We start from the raw sequence: 18,230 nt of genomic DNA on the forward strand, positions 1-18,230 counted from the left end.
TAATCCAGAAGGGAATCCCCCCTGGACACGGATGGAAAAAAGAGGAAAGTAGCCGGATTGCGGTGGATCCTCAAGAGCAGCGGGCAGGAAGGCAGGCACAAAGCAAGATGGCGTCGGAAGGAGGCAGTTTAATATGGGGCCCTGACCAACAAGAGTTCCTGCGGCGTTGCGTAGATGAACTCAAAAAGGAGATGAAGAAGGAGCTGTTGGCCCCGATATTACAAGCGATTGAAGGGCTAAAGGAGGAGCAAAAGACCCAGGAACAGGAGCTTCGGGTCGTGAAGGCAAAGGCTGCTGAGAATGAGGACGACATCCAGGGCCTGGTGGTGAAAACGGAGATCCACGAGGCACAACACAAAAGGTGTGTGGAAAGGCTGGAGGTGCTGGAGAACAATGCGAGGAGGAAGAACCTAAGGATTCTTGGTCTTCCCGAAGGTGCAGAAGGGGCGGACGTCGGGGCATATGTGAGCACGATGCTGCACTCGTTAATGGGATCGGAGGCCCCGACGGGTGCGCTGGAGGTGGAGGGAGCCTATCGGGTTATGGCGCGAGGACCGAGGACGGGAGAAATTCCTCGAGCAATAGTGGTGAGATTTCTCCGATATAAGGTCAGAGAGATGGTCCTCAGATGGGCAAAGAAAACTCGGAGCAGTAGGTGGGAGAATGCGGTGATCCGCGTATATCAAGATTGGAGTGCGGAGGTGGCGAGAAGGAGGGCAAGCTTTAATCGGGCCAAGGCGGTGTTGCATAAAAGGAAGGTCAAATTCGGAATGCTGCAACCGGCAAGACTGTGGGTCACACATCTAGGGAAACACCACGACTTCGAAACGGCAGACGAGGCATGGACATTTACTGTCGAGGAGAAGCTGGAGTGAGCGGGCCAGAAAAAGAACGTTTGGGACAAATGTGGGGGGGGGGGGGGTGAATTTGTGGGATGAAGGGGGGAAAAGGGGGAAGAGAGGACTTCCTAAGTTGTTAAACCTACGACCCTGTAACTTCTCTCTCTTCCCCATGTCGTGGGGGAGGTGGTGAGGGAGGATGAGGAGCTGAGGGCGCCGGCCATTGGAGGTGGGGCCAAAAGGGAAGCGCGGGCTTTGTTCCCGCGCTATGGTAATTATGGCGGGAACAGGGAAGCAGGAAGGGGGGGGCCTCGCACAGTGTGAGCCGAGGTCACGGGGGGAAGCCGAGGTCGGCCAGAGTTTGCTGACTTCTGGGAGCAACATGGGGTGTGCAATTACGCTAGCTTGGGATCTGGGGGTGGGGGGGGGTTAACTGGGTTGCTGCTGCTGGGGAGAGGGGGGAGCTGGTATCGGAGGGGGGGTCGGGGCGGGGGGGCGCCGCCTGGGGGGGATACAGCTACGTGGGAACCGGGTGAGGAGCTGGATTGAAAAAGGAAATGGCTAGTCGTCAAGGGGTAAAGAGCCCCCCAACCCGGTTGATCACGTGGAATGTGAGAGGGCTGAACGGGCCGATTAAGAGGGCACGGGTACTCGCACACCTAAAGAAACTGAAGGCAGATGTGGTTATGCTTCAGGAGACGCATCTGAAGCTGATAGACCAGGTTAGACTTCGCAAAGGATGGGTGGGGCAGGTGTTTCATTCGGGGCTAGATGCAAAAAACAGGGGGGTGGCCATACTAGTGGGGAAGCGGGTAATGTTTGAGGCAAAGACGATAGTGGCGGATAGTGGGGGCAGATACGTGATGGTGAGTGGCAAACTGCAAGGGGAGGCGGTGGTATTAGTGAATGTGTATGCCCCGAACTGGGATGATGCCAATTTTATGAGGCGTATGTTAGGACGAATCCCGGACCTAGAAGTGGGGAAGTTGGTAATGGGTGGAGACTTTAATACGGTGCTGGACCCAGGGCTGGACAGATCGAGGTCCAGGACCGGAAGGAGGCCGGCTGCAGCTAGTGTGCTAAAGGATTTTATGGTGCAGATGGGAGGAGTAGATCCCTGGAGATTTAGTAGACCTAGGAGTAAGGAGTTTTCGTTTTTCTCCTATGTACATAAAGTATTTTCACGAATAGATTTTTTTGTTTTGGGAAGGGCACTGATCCCAAAGGTGACGGGGACGGAGTACACGGCTATAGCCATCTCGGATCATGCTCCACACTGGGTGGACCTGGAGATAGGGGAAGAAAAACAACAGCTTCCACCCTGGAGAATGGACATGGGATTATTGGCAGGTGAGGGGGTGTATTGAAAGGTACTTGGAACTTAATGATAATGGGGAGGTACAGGTGGGAGTGGTCTGGGAGGCACTGAAGGTGGTGGTTAGAGGGGAGCTGATATCTATTAGGGCACATAAAGGAAAGCAGGAGGGTAGGGAAAGGGAGCGGTTGTTGAAAGAACTTCTGAGGGTGGACAGACAATACGCGGAGGCACCGGAGGAGGGCCTGTACAGGGAAAGGCAAAGGCTACATGTAGAATTTGACTTGTTGACTACGGGTAATGCAGAGGCACAATGGAGGAAGGCACATGGTGTACAGTACGAATATGGGGAGAAGGCGAGTAGGTTGTTGGCCCACCAACTGAGGAAAAGGGAGAGCAGCGAGGGAGATAGGGGGGGGTGAGAGAGGAGGAGGGATAGATGGAGCGGGGAGCAGAGAGAGTGAATGGAGTGTTCAAGGCATTTTATGAAAGATTATATGAAGCGCAGCCCCCTGATGGGAAGGAGAGAATGATGTGCTTTCTGGATCAGCTGGAATTTCCTAAGGTGGAGGAGCAGGAGAGAGTGGGGCTGGGAGCACAGATTGAGACGGAGGAAGTAGTGAAAGGGATTGGAAGCATGCAGGCGGGGAAGGCCCCGGGACCAGACGGATTCCCAGTTGAATTCTATGAGAAATATTTGGACTTGCTGGCCCCGCTACTGATGAGAACCTTTAATGAGGCGAGGGAAAGGGGGCAGCTGCCCCCGACTATGTCAGAGGCAACGATATCGCTCCTCCTAAAGAAGGAAAAAGACCCGCTGAAATGCGGGTCATACAGGCCCATTTCCCTCCTGAATGTGGATGCTAAGATTCTGGCCAAGGTAATGGCAATGAGGATAGAGGATTGTGTCCCGGGGGTGGTCCATGAGGACCAAACTGGGTTTGTGAAGGGGAGACAGCTAAATACAAATATACGGAGGCTGTTAGGGGTAATGATGATGCCCCCACCAGAGGGGGAAGCGGAGATTGTGGTGGCGATGGATGCCGAGAAAGCATTTGATAGAGTGGAGTGGGATTATTTGTGAGAGGTGTTGAGGAGATTTGGCTTTGGAGACGGGTATATCAGATGGGTACAGTTGCTGTATAGGGCCCCGATGGCGAGCGTGGTCACGAATGGACGGGGGTCTGACTATTTTCGGCTCCATAGAGGGACGAGGCAGGGATGTCCACTGTCCCCGTTATTGTTTGCATTGGCGATTGAACCCCTGGCCATAGCACTGAGGGGTTCCAGGAAGTGGAGGGGAGTACTTTGGATTTCGGCGGCAGCGGTGCGCAGGGGCCTTCTTGGAGGTGAGTAGTGTATTTAAAAAGCCTTACCTTTACAGGAGCAGCCCTTTGGATTTCGGCGGCAGCGGTGCGCAGGGGCCTTCTTGGAGGTGAGTAGTGTATTTAAAAAGCCTTACCTTTACAGGAGCAGCCCTTTGGATTTCGGCGGCAGCGGTGCGCAGGGGCCTTCTGGGAGGTGAGTACTTACTTTAAAAAGCCTTACCTTTACAGGAGCAGCCCTTTGGATTTCGGCGGCAGCGGTGCGCAGGGGCCTTCTGGGAGGTGAGTAGTGTATTTAAAAAGCCTTGCCTGGTCCCGTGTCTGTTCTTCTTTTCTGTTTTATTTGTTTTTATATGAGGCGGGAACCGGAAGTTCGACCCGCGGACCTCTGGCAAGTCCCCCCCCCCCCCCAACCAATAAATTCTGGGAAACCCGAGACACTACACGTGTAGTGTCTCCCACCCGCCCTCCTCCTCTAACCTAATAATAAGACCCATTGGTGTAAGGTAAGTGCCATATTATATTATTATTATATTATTAGCATTGTGCAGGTCAAGGTTCGGAGGTGGAGGAGCAGTCTCTGTCAGCGAGAGAACCTGAGAACATCTAAGACACTCAGAAGGTAAGAAGGTAAGTAAGTGATTTTTACTTATTTTTACTTTTATACCTTTTTTCAAATTGTGTGTGTCGGGGGGAAACAAGTGACATCACAGAAAAGCTGTGGCCAGAGTGGCTGGTTGGGATTCTAACCTAAATTTTAAAAACATTTGAGTATTTGGGAACATAATAACTTAATTATAATTTAGAGGATATCTAAGCCAGAGATCGGAGAGTATTATAGTTAGCTATCGCATTTCTATTAGAAATCTAGTGCTAGGAAACAGATAGTTGACAGTAACTTTGAAATTAAAAAAAAAGACAAATTTTAATTTTAATTAATTGACGCAATGTCAGTTAGAGGGGTGCTGTGCTCTGACTGTGAGATGTGGCAGGTCCGGGAGGCTTCCAGCGTCCCAGATGGCTTCATCTGCAGAAAGTGCACCCAACTGGAGCTCCTCACAGACCGCATGGTTCGGTTGGAGCAGCAATTGGATGCACTTAGGAGCATGCAGGTGGCGGAAAGCGTCATAGATCGCAGTTATGTAAATGTGGTCACACCCAAGGTGCAGGCAGAGAAATGGGTGACCACCAGAAAGGGCAGGCAGTCAGTGCAGGAATCCCCTGTGGTTGTCCCCCTCTCGAACAGATATACCCCTTTGGATACTGTCGGGGGGGATAGCCTATCAGGGGAAAACAGCAGCAGCCAGAGCAGTGGCACCACGGCTGGCTCTGATGTTCAGAAGGGAGGGTCAAAGCGCAGAAGAGCAATAGTAATAGGGGACTCTATAGTCAGGGGCACAGATAGGCGCTTCTGTGGACGTGAAAGAGACTCCAGGATGGTGTGTTGCCTCCCTGGTGCCAGGGTCCAGGATGTCTCCGAACGGGTAGAGGGAATCCTGAAGGGGGAGGGCAAACAGGCAGAGGTTGTTGTACATATTGGTACTAACGACATAGGCAGGAAGGGGCATGAGGTCCTGCAGCAGGAGTTCAGGGAGCTAGGCAGAAAGTTAAAAGACAGGACCTCGAGGGTTGTAATCTCGGGATTACTCCCTGTGCCACGTGCCAGTGAGGCTAGAAATAGGAAGATAGAGCAGATAAACACGTGGCTAAACAGCTGGTGTAGGAGGGAGGGTTTCCGTTATCTGGACCACTGGGAGCTCTTCCGGGGCAGGTGTGACCTGTATAAGATGGACGGGTTGCATCTAAACCGGAGAGGCATAAATATCCTGGCCGCGAGGTTTGCCAGTGTCACACGGGAGGGTTTAAACTAGTATGGCAGGGGGGTGGGCACGGGAGCAATAGGTCAGAAGGTGAGAGCATTGAGGGAGAACTAGGGAATAGGGACAGTGTGGCTCTGAGGCAGAGCAGACGGGGAGAAGTTGCTGAACACAGCGGGTCTGGTGGCCTGAAGTGCATATGTTTTAATGCAAGGAGCATTACGGGTAAGGCAGATGAACTTAGAGCCTTGATTACTCCTTGGAACTATGATGTTGTTGCCATTACAGAGACCTGGTTGAGGGAAGGGCAGGATTGGCAGCTAAACGTTCCAGGATTTAGATGTTTCAGGCGGGATAGAGAGGGATGTAAAAGGGGAGGCGGAGTTGCGCTACTTGTTCGGGAGAATATCACAGCTGTACTGCGGGAGGACACCTCAGAGGGCAGTGAGGCTATATGGGTAGAGATCAGGAATAAGAAGGGTGCAGTCACAATGTTGGGGGTATACTACAGGCCTCCCAACAGCCAGCGGGAGATAGAGGAGCAGATAGGTAGACAGATTTTGGAAAAGAGTAAAAACAACAGGGTTGTGGTGATGGGAGACTTCAACTTCCCCAATATTGACTGGGACTCACTTAGTGCCAGGGGCTTAGACGGGGCGGAGTTTGTAAGGAGCATCCAGGAGGGCTTCTTAAAACAATATGTAAACAGTCCAACTAGGGAAGGGGCGGTACTGGACCTGGTATTGGGGAATGAGCCCGGCCAGGTGGTAGATGTTTCAGTAGGGGAGCATTTTGGTAACAGTGACCACAATTCAGTAAGTTTTAAAGTACTGGTGGACAAGGATAAGAGTGGTCCGAGGATGAATGTGCTAAATTGGGGGAAGGCTAATTATAACAATATTAGGTGGGAACTGAAGAACATAGATTGGGGGCGGATGTTTGAGGGCAAATCAACATCTGACATGTGGGAGGCTTTCAAGTGTCAGTTGAAAGGAATACAGGACCGGCATGTTCCTGTGAGGAAGAAAGATAAATACGGCAATTTTCGGGAACCTTGGATGACGAGTGATATTGTAGGCCTCGTCAAAAAGAAAAAGGAGGCATTTGTCAGGGCTAAAAGGCTGGGAACAGACGAAGCCTGTGTGGCATATCAGGAAAGTAGGAAGGAACTGAAGCAAGGAGTCAGGAGGGCTAGAAGGGATCATGAAAAGTCATTGGCAAATAGGGTTAAGGAAAATCCCAAGGCTTTTTACACGTACATAAAAAGCAAGAGGGTAGCCAGGGAAAGGGTTGGCCCACTGAAGGATAGGCAAGGGAATCTATGTGTGGAGCCAGAGGAAATGGGCGAGGTACTAAATGAATACTTTGCATCAGTATTCACCAAAGAGAAGGAATTGGTAGATGTTGATTCTGGAGAAGGGGGTGTAGATAGCCTGGGTCACATTGTGATCCAAAAAGACGAGGTGTTGGGTGTCTTAAAAAATATTAAGGTAGATAAGTCCCCAGGGCCTGATGGGATCTACCCCAGAATACTGAAGGAGGCTGGAGAGGAAATTGCTGAGGCCTTGACAGAAATCTTTGGATCCTCGCTGTCTTCAGGGGATGTCCCGGAGGACTGGAGAATAGCCAATGTTGTTCCTCTGTTTAAGAAGGGTAGCAAGGATAATCCCGGGAACTACAGGCCGGTGAGCCTTACTTCAGTGGTCGGGAAATTACTGGAGAGAATTCTTCGAGACAGGATCTACTCCCATTTGGAAGCAAATGGACGTATTAGTGAGAGGCAGCACGGTTTTGTGAAGGGGAGGTCGTGTCTCACTAACTTGATAGAGTTTTTCGAGGAGGTCACTAAGATGATTGATGCAGGTAGGGCAGTAGATGTTGTCTATATGGACTTCAGTAAGGCCTTTGACAAGGTCCCTCATGGTAGACTAGTACAAAAGGTGAAGTCACACGGGATCAGGGGTGAACTGGCAAGGTGGATACAGAACTGGCTAGGCCATAGAAGGCAGAGGGTAGCAATGGAGGGATGCTTTTCTAATTGGAGGGCTGTGACCAGTGGTGTTCCACAGGGATCAGTGCTGGGACCTTTGCTCTTTGTAGTATATATAAATGATTTGGAGGAAAATGTAACTGGTCTGATTAGTAAGTTTGCAGACGGCACAAAGGTTGGTGGAATTGCGGATAGCGATGAGGACTGTCTGAGGATACAGCAGGATTTAGATTGTCTGGAGACTTGGGCGGAGAGATGGCAGATGGAGATTAATCCGGACAAATGTGAGGTAATGCATTTTGGAAGGGCTAATGCAGGTAGGGAATATACAGTGAATGGTAGAACCCTCAAGAGTATTGAAAGTCAAAGAGATCTAGGAGTACAGGTCCACAGGTCATTGAAAGGGGCAACACAGGTGGAGAAGGTAGTCAAGAAGGCATACGGCATGCTTGCCTTCATTGGCCGGGGCATTGAGTATAAGAATTGGCAAGTCATGTTGCAGCTGTATAGAACCTTAGTTAGGCCACACTTGGAGTATAGTGTTCAATTCTGGTCGCCACACTACCAGAAGGATGTGGAGGCTTTAGAGAGGGTGCAGAAGAGATTTACCAGAATGTTGCCTGGTATGGAGGGCATAAGCTATGAGGAGCGATTGAATAAACTCGGTTTGTTCTCACTGGAACGAAGGAGGTTGAGGGGCGACCTGATAGAGGTATACAAAATTATGAGGGGCATAGACAGAGTGGATAGTCAGAGGCTTTTCCCCAGGGTAGAGGGGTCAATTACTAGGGGGCATAGGTTTAAGGTGAGAGGGGCAAGGTTTAGAGTAGATGTACGAGGCAAGTTTTTTACGCAGAGGGTAGTGGGTGCCTGGAACTCGCTACCGGAGGAGGTAGTGGAAGCAGGGACGATAGGGACATTTAAGGGGCATCTTGACAAATATATGAATAGGATGGGAATAGAAGGATACGGACCCAGGAAGTGTAGAAGATTGTAGTTTAGTCGGGCAGTATGGTCGGCACGGGCTTGGAGGGCCGAAGGGCCTGTTCCTGTGCTGTACATTTCTTTGTTCTTTGTACTTAGGGGGGGGGAGAAGAACACCGGGTATCTCTGTATGCGGATGATTTGTTGCTATATGTGGCGGACCAGGCGGAGGGGATGCCAGAGATAATGCGGATACTTGGGGAGTTTGGGGATTTTTCAGGGTATAAACTGAACATGGGGAAAAGTGAGTTATTTGTGGTGCATCCGGGGGAGCAGAGCAGAGAGATAGAGGATTTACCGTTGAGGAAGGTAACAAGGGACCTCCGGTACCTGGGGATCCAGATAGCCAAGAATTGGGGTACATTACATAGGCTTAATTTAACACGGTTGGTGGAACAGATGGAGGAGGATTTCAAGAGATGGGACATGGTGTCCCTGTCATTGGCAGGTCGGGTGCAGGCGGTTAAAATGGTGGTCCTCCCGAGATTCCTTTTTGTGTTCCAGTGCCTCCCGGTGGTGATCACGAAGGCTTTTTTCAAAAGAATTGAGAAGAGCATTATGAGTTTTGTGTGGGCTGGGAAGACCCCGAGAGTGAGGCGGGGATTATTGCAGCGTAGCAGGGACAGGGGGGTGCTGGCACTACCGAGCCTAAGTGAGTACTACTGGGCCGCCAATGTTTCAATGGTGTGTAAGTGGATGGGAGAAGGGGAGGGAGCGGCGTGGAAGAGATTGGAGAGGGCGTCCTGCAGGGGGACTAGCCTGCAAGCAATGGTGACGGCGCCGTTGCCGTTCTCACCAAAGAAATACACCACAAGCCCGGTGGTGGTGGCTACATTGAAAATTTGGGGGCAGTGGAGACGGCATAGGGGAGGGACGGGAGCTTCGGTGCGGTCCCCGATAAGAAACAATCATAGGTTCGTTCCAGGGAGAATGGACGGGGGATTTGGAGCATGGCAAAGAGCTGGGGTAGTACAACTAAGAGATCTATTTGTAGATGGGACGTTTGCGAGTCTGGGAGCGCTGACGGAGAAATATGGGTTGCCCCAAGGGAATGCATTTCGGTATATGCAATTGAGGGCTTTTGCGACGCAACAGGGATGTTATTGTATATGTATAGGTATTTGGTATATGTAATTGTATATTGGATTGTTGGATTGTATTTTTGGAGAGTATTTATTTTGGACAAGGCAGTTGCCATTTAGTTTTGTTTTTTGTTTTTGTTTATATATTACTTATTTATTTGTTTAAAACTGGCCACGGTTATTTATATTGCTTTATTGTTGTGTAAAAGAAACACTACGTATTGTTATGTTTGGCCAAAAAACTTGAATAAAATATATTTTTTTAAAAAGTAAATGATCCAGGAAGTATGAGGAAGAATGTTTTTACACAGCCAGTGGCAATGACCTAAAACTTGCTGCCTATGACGGAGTTTGGAAATAGACACAATAAATCTTTTTTTTTTTATTTGGATAGAAACCAGAGAGAAATAAAGCTGTGAGGATACAGAGACAGAGCAGGAGAATGACTCTGGATTGCTCCAGTTAATAATAATCTTTATTAGTGTCACAAGTAGGCTTACATTAACGCTGCACTGAAGTTACTGTGAAAATCCCCAAGTCGCCACACTCCGGCGCCTGTTCGGGTACACGGAGGGAGAATTCAGAATGTCCAATTCAGCTAACAAGCACATCTTTCGGGACTTGTGGGAGGAAACCGCAGCACCTGGAGGAAACCCACGCAGACACGGGGAGAACGTGCAGACTCCGCACAGACAGTGACCCAAGCCGGGAATCGAACCCGGGTCCATGGCGCTGTGAAGCAACAGTGCTAACCACCGTGCCAATTAGAGAGCTAGCATGGACTCAATGGACCGAATGCCCTTCTCTGCCCATAATGGTTTGTAAAAAATGTTTTAAAATAAATTTATAGTACCCAATTCATTTTTTCCAATTAAGGGGCAAGTTAGCGTGGTCAATCCACCTAGCCTGCACATCTTTGGGTTTTGGGAGCGAAACCCACGCAAACACGGGGAGAACTTGCAAACTCCACATGGACAATGATCCAGAGCCGGGATCGAACTTGGGACCTCGGCGCTGTGAGGCAGCAGTGCTAACCCACTGCGCCACCGTGCTGCCAGCTGACTCTGACATTTTTGTCCAATCTCGCCTTGTAATTTAACCCCCGGGGTGTTCAGATATCACTCAGGTAAATCTGTGCTACATTCCCTCCGAGGCCATTCTCTCCTTCCTCAGGTTTGTTGCCCAGAACTGAACACAGTTCTCCAGGTTTGGCCTAACCAGGGTTTGTGAATCTTGGGGCTTTTCCAGTCACACTGAGACCTGAAATCTTCCATCACAGACAGAACAGACAAACCTTTTACCTTCCACACCCAGGTGCTGCTGAAATTCAGGTTCTGGTGAATCGAGTGACTCTGTCAGATTGCAATGTGACGTTTGGTTTGTGTTTCCCGCCTGTTAAACCTCCACTTCCAGCATCCTGTAAATTTACAGAAACCTCACTGTCAGTTTAGGATCGAAATTCACAACATTCTCTCCTCATCAACTTTGATTAAATGTATTCTTGGAGGTTTTATCACATAACCTGCCCCCATCCACCAGCCATTAATCGGTCAACACATCCATCCTTGTGACACACTGCCTTCCTCGGCCAATTGGGAAGCAAAAGGACTCATTACCTTACAGGACAGTGATTGACTGTCAGCCAAACAACCTTTATCCCATTTTCAATATTTTTATATCCACTGAAGAGAAATGTTCAAAAATCTTTACTGTCCCAATGATTTTCCAGACACCCAGACATGAATCTCACCAAGGCAGAAGGTAAAATTTGAATTCATTGAAAGTTTACTGATGACCATGAAACCATTGTCGATTGTTGCAAAAACCCATCTGGTTCACTCATGTCCTTCAGTGAAGGAAATCTTGTATCCTTACCTGGTCTGGCCTACACGTGATTCCAGATCCACAGTCAGTTGGTTGACCCTTAAAATTCCCTAAGGTGACGGTGGGCGGGAGGCAGCCGCACATTGGAGGGCTCCCGTTCAGAACGGCATTTTCGGGGAGTAACGCCCGGTCCTAGGGCCAGCGACGGCAGTAAAAGTTGGGAGATAGCGCAAGGAGAAGAAGGATGTCAAAAAACACCAAAGAAACGGCCGGGAAAAAAGCGTCTGAAAGTCCGTTGGAGAGGGGAAAGGTCACTGCGGGGTCAACAAAGAAGATGGAGGCTGGAGCACCAGGGGAGGCCGCAGTGCTTACGGCTGAAGAACTAACTAAGGTGATGGCTGCGGAATTCCAAAAGCAGTTGGTACAGATTGAGAAATGTATGGAGATGGTGAGGAAGGAGATGCGGGAGGTTTTGAATGTGCTGGTGGAGGAGGCGGTTTCCCCGGGGAAGACGGCGGCGGCGAGCGCAGTGGCGGAGGTGTGAGAGCAAGGGGAGGCGCTGAAGGAAGTGGAGGAGACATTATTGCAGCACGGTGATCAACTTGCGTCGATGGGGAAGGAGATGCGGAAGGTGATGGTCACGAACAAGAATCTGCGAGGAAAAGTGGAAGATCTGAAAAACAGATCCAGGCGACAGAATTTGAGGGTCGTGGGGCTGCCCAAAGGAGTTGAAGGACCGAAGCCGACTGAGTATTTTGCCGCGATGCTGGCAAAACTACTGGGGGAGGGGGAAGACCCCTCCCAATATGAACTGGATCGCGCTCATCGGTCGTGGAGGCCTGTACCAAAGGCGAGTGAGCCGCCGAGGGCAGTGACTCTGTGCTTCCGTAGGTAGTGTGAAGGAGAAGGTCCTGAGCTGGGCCAAGCAGAAGCGGGTGGTGCAGTGGGCTGGAGCTGGTATACGTGTATACCAGGACTTTACGGTGGAGCTGGCGAGGAGGCGGGCTGCCTTCAACCGGGTGAAGAGGGCACTGTACATTGGCAAGGTGCAGTGTGGCATTGTATATCCAGCGAAGCTGAGGGTGACTTACAAGCTCAGGGACTTTTATTTTGGAACGGCGGAAGCAGCGGAGGAGTTTGCGAAGGCAGAAGGACTGTGGCAGAACTGAGAAATTGAGGAATGGTCATGTGCCGATGTAACCTCATGACTGTATTTTCTTCTTTTTTTTTGTATCACTGCGCGCGGGGGTAGAGGCTAAAGGAGCCAATGTTGCATATATTTGGACAAGGGACGGGACGGGACTTTCATTCAAAAGGAGGGCTCTTTGTGGTGTAGGTGGATAGGCGGGGTTTGTGAGCTAAAAGGGGATCTTTGGGCTTTCCTAGGGCCGGGCAAGGGGGAAAGGGACCCGGGCGGGGGCCTCCACGCTGGCCAGTTTAAGCCGGCCAGTGAACGGGAGTGAGGTGGGGGGAGGGGCTGCGGCCATCGGAGCCTGACAGAACAGGGTCCGAGTGGTCTAGCCTGGGTGGAAAGTTGGGGGGAGGGAACCGAGGTTGGGAGGAGGACAAGAGGCAGTGGACGGGAGGAGCTGGAGACTTGGGGGGGTGGGGGGTACAACTGTGGGGTATCATGCACGGTACTCTGTTAGAGGCTGGATGGCGTTGGTTGGGGGGGGGTGGTGAGCCGTGTAGATTAAGGGTGACTACGGGCAATCCCTGATTCCTTTTTGTCATTTGTTTATGTAAACATGCGGGTTGAGGTTTGGGGGTTGGTGGGTGGATGGGATTGTTGTTATTATGGGGATTGACATATCTTGCTGATTATTGTGTATTGTTGATGGGTGTAAATGTGGGAGAAAACGTGAAAAAGGAGGAGAATTTAAAAAATGTAAATTTTTTTTAAAAATTCCCTAAGATGCCCTCAGTTCAAGGGCAATTAGTGATGGGCAGTGAATGCTGGCCCAGCCAGTGACACCCACATCCCGTGAATAAAAAAAAAAAATGCCATCCTTACCTGGTCTGGCCGACACGATTCCAAACCACAGCAATGTGGTTGATTCTTTAAATGCCCTCCGAGATGGCCGAGCAAGTCACTCTGTTTGAGGGAAATTAGGGATGGGCAATAAATGTTGGCCCAGCCATTTACTCCCACAAATGATTAAAATAAAATCCCGGAGACTCCAGTCAGTCAATCCGGGAGAGTTGGCATCCGGTCCAGGCTTGCAGTGCAAAATAATAATAATCACTTATTGTCACAAGTCGGCTTCAATGAAGTTCCTGTGAAAAGCCCCTAGTCACCACATTCCGGCGCCTGTTCGGGGAGGCTGAAACGGGAATTGAACCCACGCTGCTGGTCTTGTTCTGCATTACAAGCCAGCTGTCTTAGCCCACTGTGCTAAACCAGCCCCTTCCCTGCGGCACCTTGTCCTCTGTAAAGATGGCGGCCGGTATTCCGGGCCTGTCACCGCTCAGCTCTCACTCTATTCGGTGCTGTTTAAGACGGGACCGTTAACATTTTCACCGGGAGTTGAAGCCTCCACAGGGTATTTATGAAGCCTCCCGGCTCACTCCGCAGCTTCTATTGCTCCCCGGCCACCCACCGGCTCCAATCCTGAAAGTCGCTCAATTGTTTCTTCCCCGCTCCTCGCACCGTCAGCGACAACCTGAACTGTACATGCGCCGATCACAGCCCGAACACCGCATGCTCCAGTCACAGCCGGACTCTGCGCATGTGCAAGAAGCTTCTGTCATGTGGATAGAGCACATTCTCAGCTGCAACGCATGTTGGGTAATAAACCTGCCACTAAAATGGATATTTTTGATATAAATTATGCTTTGCGAACTGATTACGATTTGTAACATTGGGCCAAGGGAATACCCACATCCCAAGAACAAATAAAGGAAAGTTGGCAGTTAGAAAGGCAAATGCAATGTTCGCATTCATTTCACGAGAGCTACAATACAAGATGAATGGGGATGAGAAACATATCAGCCATGATCGAATGGCAGAACAAACTTGAAAACTCGATGGGCTGAATGGCCTAATTCTGCTTCTCGATCTTTTTTTTAATGAGGGGATCTCATAGAAACATTTGTAAAAAAAATTGTCGGAATCCATCCTGGATACAGATCAATTGATTCTTGGAGGAGACTTCAATTGTGTTCTGGATCCTAAATGGACTGGTCCAAGCTGATTCAACCACAACAAAAACATGAAAAAGGAATGAAACCAGACGGACCACCCGGCATCGACCCAGGCACCAGAAACGACAACGGCAAACCTAGCAAAAGATTTTTTTTTACTGTTCCCATCAGTAGATTGTAAAAGAATTACGGGACACAGATTTAAGATTGTGAACAAGATCTACAGGGGAGATAGGAGGTAGACATTTTACACAGTGAGTGATAATGATATGGAACTCAATGCTTACACACAAAGGTCGATAATCTCCAGGTCCTGATAACCCGAATGGTGCTGTCAGAATTCGATGTGAAGATTGGTTGTGAGTTTCCTGTCTGCGAATCCCTTTCTAAGTCCCTGTGAAAGAAGTTTACAAAGGCATCACTGTCAGTCCAGAAATGAAATTCAGGAAAGATAAACCTTTTTCCTGGTTTGAATTTGCTGTGTGTAAATCCTCACCTACTAACCCCCTGTAAAAGGAGTTTCCAAAATTAATCACCGTCAGTCTAGGATAGAAATTCACAACATTCTCCCCTCCTGCTCCCTGGTCCAGGAAGACCTCTCATCCACCCCCCCCCCCCCCCCCCCCAAGCTGCACACTGACCCTCTTGTCATCAGCAGTCCCCTCGATTTGAGTGTGACGTCTACTCAGGGTTGTGAATTTCTGCCCTGGGTCGTCATGTGGCTGAACAGAGCCGCAGAGCTTTGAACACATGGGACAGAATGTCTAATAAGACAGTGAAATCCGGAGAGCAGGATTGGCTTCCTTTTCTTTCCATCTCTGCCACCCCTTTGCATCATCAATAAGACATTGGGAATCAAAGACTAATCCAGTTTGATGGACAAGTTGTCTCCATCCTGAACAATGGGGAACAAGCTCCTCCCACTCATTGAAACATCGCCCCGACAAAGATGACAAATGCGCATGCGCCCTGATTCACATCCAATAAAGATGGCGGCCGTTAACCCGAGCCAAACACAAGGAGCTGCAGCTCCGCTTGGTACAAACGGGGTCCCGGAAACTCTTTTCCGAAGATGCAGCTTACAACAGCTTTACACAACGTTTCTGCCCACCTCCGCGATCTCTCGCTTCCTCCATTTTGTTAAACGCCACTTTCGGATCTGAAGACACAGCCATTCTCCTTTGCCATTACCCACACTGCGCGTGCTTTAATCACAGCGGGCACCGCCCCTCATTCATTCCGATTGGTTGGAGGACCAGCCACTCCCGGTAGGTCCTCCAGTCCTGCCCCTCCTCTTCCAATGTGCAAAGTCCACGCAGACAGTGACCCAAGGTCGGAATCAAAGCCAGGTACCTGGTGCTTGAGGCAACAGTGCTAACCACTGAGTCACCCCCGTAACTCTGTCATGATTAGACAATAACCTGCCTGTTATTCCAATTCTGGTGTACGTTACTCTGTCACTATTATTATTAGACAACAACCTATCTAATTTCCAATTCTGGTGTGTGTTACTCTGTTACTGTTATCATCAGACAATAATAGGAGGGCAAGATGCAAGGTAGCATTGATATTTTGAAGTTTCTGTGTTACAATGAGTGTCACTGGGAGGTGTGTGATAAAATAGGAATGGAAACATCATGACAAAGGATGGCACGGTGGCAGTGGTTAGCACTGGTCCGCGAGGTCTTCGGCCCAAGTAGGACTCAGCAAAAACACAGTCCGTGCTCCCACCCTGGAAAGACCACCCAATGGATTCCACCTCTTCCCTGCTGGTGTGTGGGGTCTTCAGTCCGGGAGGGGGCTCAGCAAACACACTGCCCACTCGATCCCCCTGCCCCAGAACAAACACACCGGATAGAATAAGGAGGGTTTTGTCCTTGCTGAAGGCAAATGTTATCAGTTGGGAGGACTGGGCCAGGCCCTCAACCGGGGAGGGGCCCAGCAAACAAGCAGTCCAAAGGGCTTTACTCCCATCTTGTTTTTGAAGTTGCCTCCTTGTTGTTGTCTTTCTCTCCTCTCTCCATCCTTCTCTCTCTCTCCCCTCTCTTTCCCGCTCTCTCCTCTCCTTCCTGGTCTCCCCTCGCCTTCCTCTAGCAGCAACTAGCACTGAAAACAGGCAGCAAACTGAGCAACAGAGAAAGCAGCAACAGCCACTCTCCACCACATCAACAACCTCACAACATCAAAGTCTGAACTGGGAGTACCAGCTTCGGATTGGCCATGCTAAATTGCCCCTTAATTGGAAACAAATAATTGGGGACTGTAAATTTATAATTAATAATAATACTCACCTCTGTCACAATTTTGGTGTTTTCAAGTTTACAATCTCCTGCTGCAATCTTCGGCTGGAAAGATATCAGAAGCTTTGGAAGCAGCTGTAAAAGGAAATTACAATGGTCAGAAATGCTAGTCGAGGTTAGAAATTAAGATCAGACAAACATTTATCTTGGTTTGAGTTTACTGGGTGTAAATCCTCCCCTAACCCCCGGTAAAAGGAGTTTCCAAAATCCATCACTCCGAGTCCAGGATAGAAGTTCCAAACATTCTCTTCCCTTGTTGCCAGTCCTAGGATTATGTAATGTGGGTTATACTTGCTTTGGAGGCAGTTCAGTGAAGTTTCACTGGTCTGATTTCTGGGATAGGAGAGTTTGTTTTATGGAGCAAGATCGAGCCTGATTGGTCTGTACCCGATGGAGTTTAGAAGAATGAGAGGTGATCTTATTGAAACATTCGAGGGGTTTTGATGAAAGAATATTTCCCACATGGGGATTGAAGAACTAAGGGGGACAGTTTAAAGATAAGAGTTCTCCAATTTGACACTGAGATAAGGAGAAATGTCTTCCCTCAGAGGGTCATCAGTCTGTGGATGAAAGCAAATTACTGCGGATGCTGGAATCTGAAACAAAAACAGTAAATACGGGACAATCTCAGCAGGTCTGACAGTATCTGTGGAGAGAAAAGGGAGCTAACGTTTTGAGTCTGGATGACTCTTTGTCAAAGCTGAGTTTGTGGAATTCTCTTTCCCAGAGAGTAGTGGCGCTGGGTCACTGAATATGCTCAAAGCTGAGTTCGTCTTTATTTATCTACTGGGGAGTCAAAAGTTTTGGGGGCAGACAGGAAAATGTAATTAATGGCACATTCGGATCAACGTTTATTGAATGGCAGAGCAGTGTCAATAGGCCGAATGGCCTACTCCTGCTGCTAATTCTGATGTTATTCTTCTTCTGTTCTACGGATTGCCACACATGGCAGTAGCACCACCCCCTTCTGGAGGGGCCTGTCAATCATCGAGACAATGATTTTCTCTCCTGGTCACCGGGATCCTGAAGCACCGCCTGTTACGTCATCAAGATGGCCCTTCAGCCGCGCCACTAAACAAAGATGGCGGCCGTGGAACTGGGCCTGATACCGGATAAAAGCTCCACAGCTGCAAACACGGGGTTTGCAGGGTCTTATTCCGGCCTTGTGACCAGCAGGGGGTGTTTATGAAGCCTTCACTCCCTCCCCACCCCGACTCCAGACTCTATTCCTCCCTACACCTCACTGCCCCCGCACTCACACTCGCAGACCTCCGAGCAAAGTGACATTGCGCTTGCTCCAGATACAGCCCAACATTGCGTCTGCGCACTGCGCTCCTGTGGAGTGAATAGGGAACATTCACAGCCGCAAAGAATGTTGGGAAAAAGCCGCACCATTGAAATAGTTAATACAAAATAACTTCGTCACCAATTGCAAAAATAATCAAACAAATTATTGTCAATGGGTATTCCCATTTCTCAAAATGATTAAATGCTGATCTCTTGTGGAATAATGCAGAACTGAAAGGTTTTTATCCACAATGGGTCCTTCCTCTCTCCTTCCCACAAGATGCAAACTCTTGTTGGGTACAATTCCAGAATCAGTAATTCTT

At 49.4% G+C, this 18,230-nt stretch overlaps 2 protein-coding genes across 2 annotated transcripts in view; both read right to left on the bottom strand.

Moving 5' to 3' along the window:
• LOC140418864 (uncharacterized) overlaps positions 1-18,230 on the bottom strand; it is a 113,965-nt gene that overhangs the window by 89,735 nt on the left and 6,000 nt on the right. Inside the window, exon 2 of the mRNA XM_072502500.1 lies at positions 16,612-16,695. The gene's annotated coding sequence lies outside the window, so the exon portion shown is untranslated. The remainder of the gene's footprint in view (positions 1-16,611; positions 16,696-18,230) is intronic.
• Positions 1-18,230, bottom strand: part of LOC140418873 (uncharacterized) — a 98,177-nt gene that overhangs the window by 26,719 nt on the left and 53,228 nt on the right. The gene's annotated exons all lie outside the window — the stretch shown is intronic.

Source organism: Scyliorhinus torazame, chromosome 5, assembly GCF_047496885.1.
Source record: "Scyliorhinus torazame isolate Kashiwa2021f chromosome 5, sScyTor2.1, whole genome shotgun sequence".
NCBI lineage: Eukaryota > Metazoa > Chordata > Chondrichthyes > Carcharhiniformes > Scyliorhinidae > Scyliorhinus > Scyliorhinus torazame.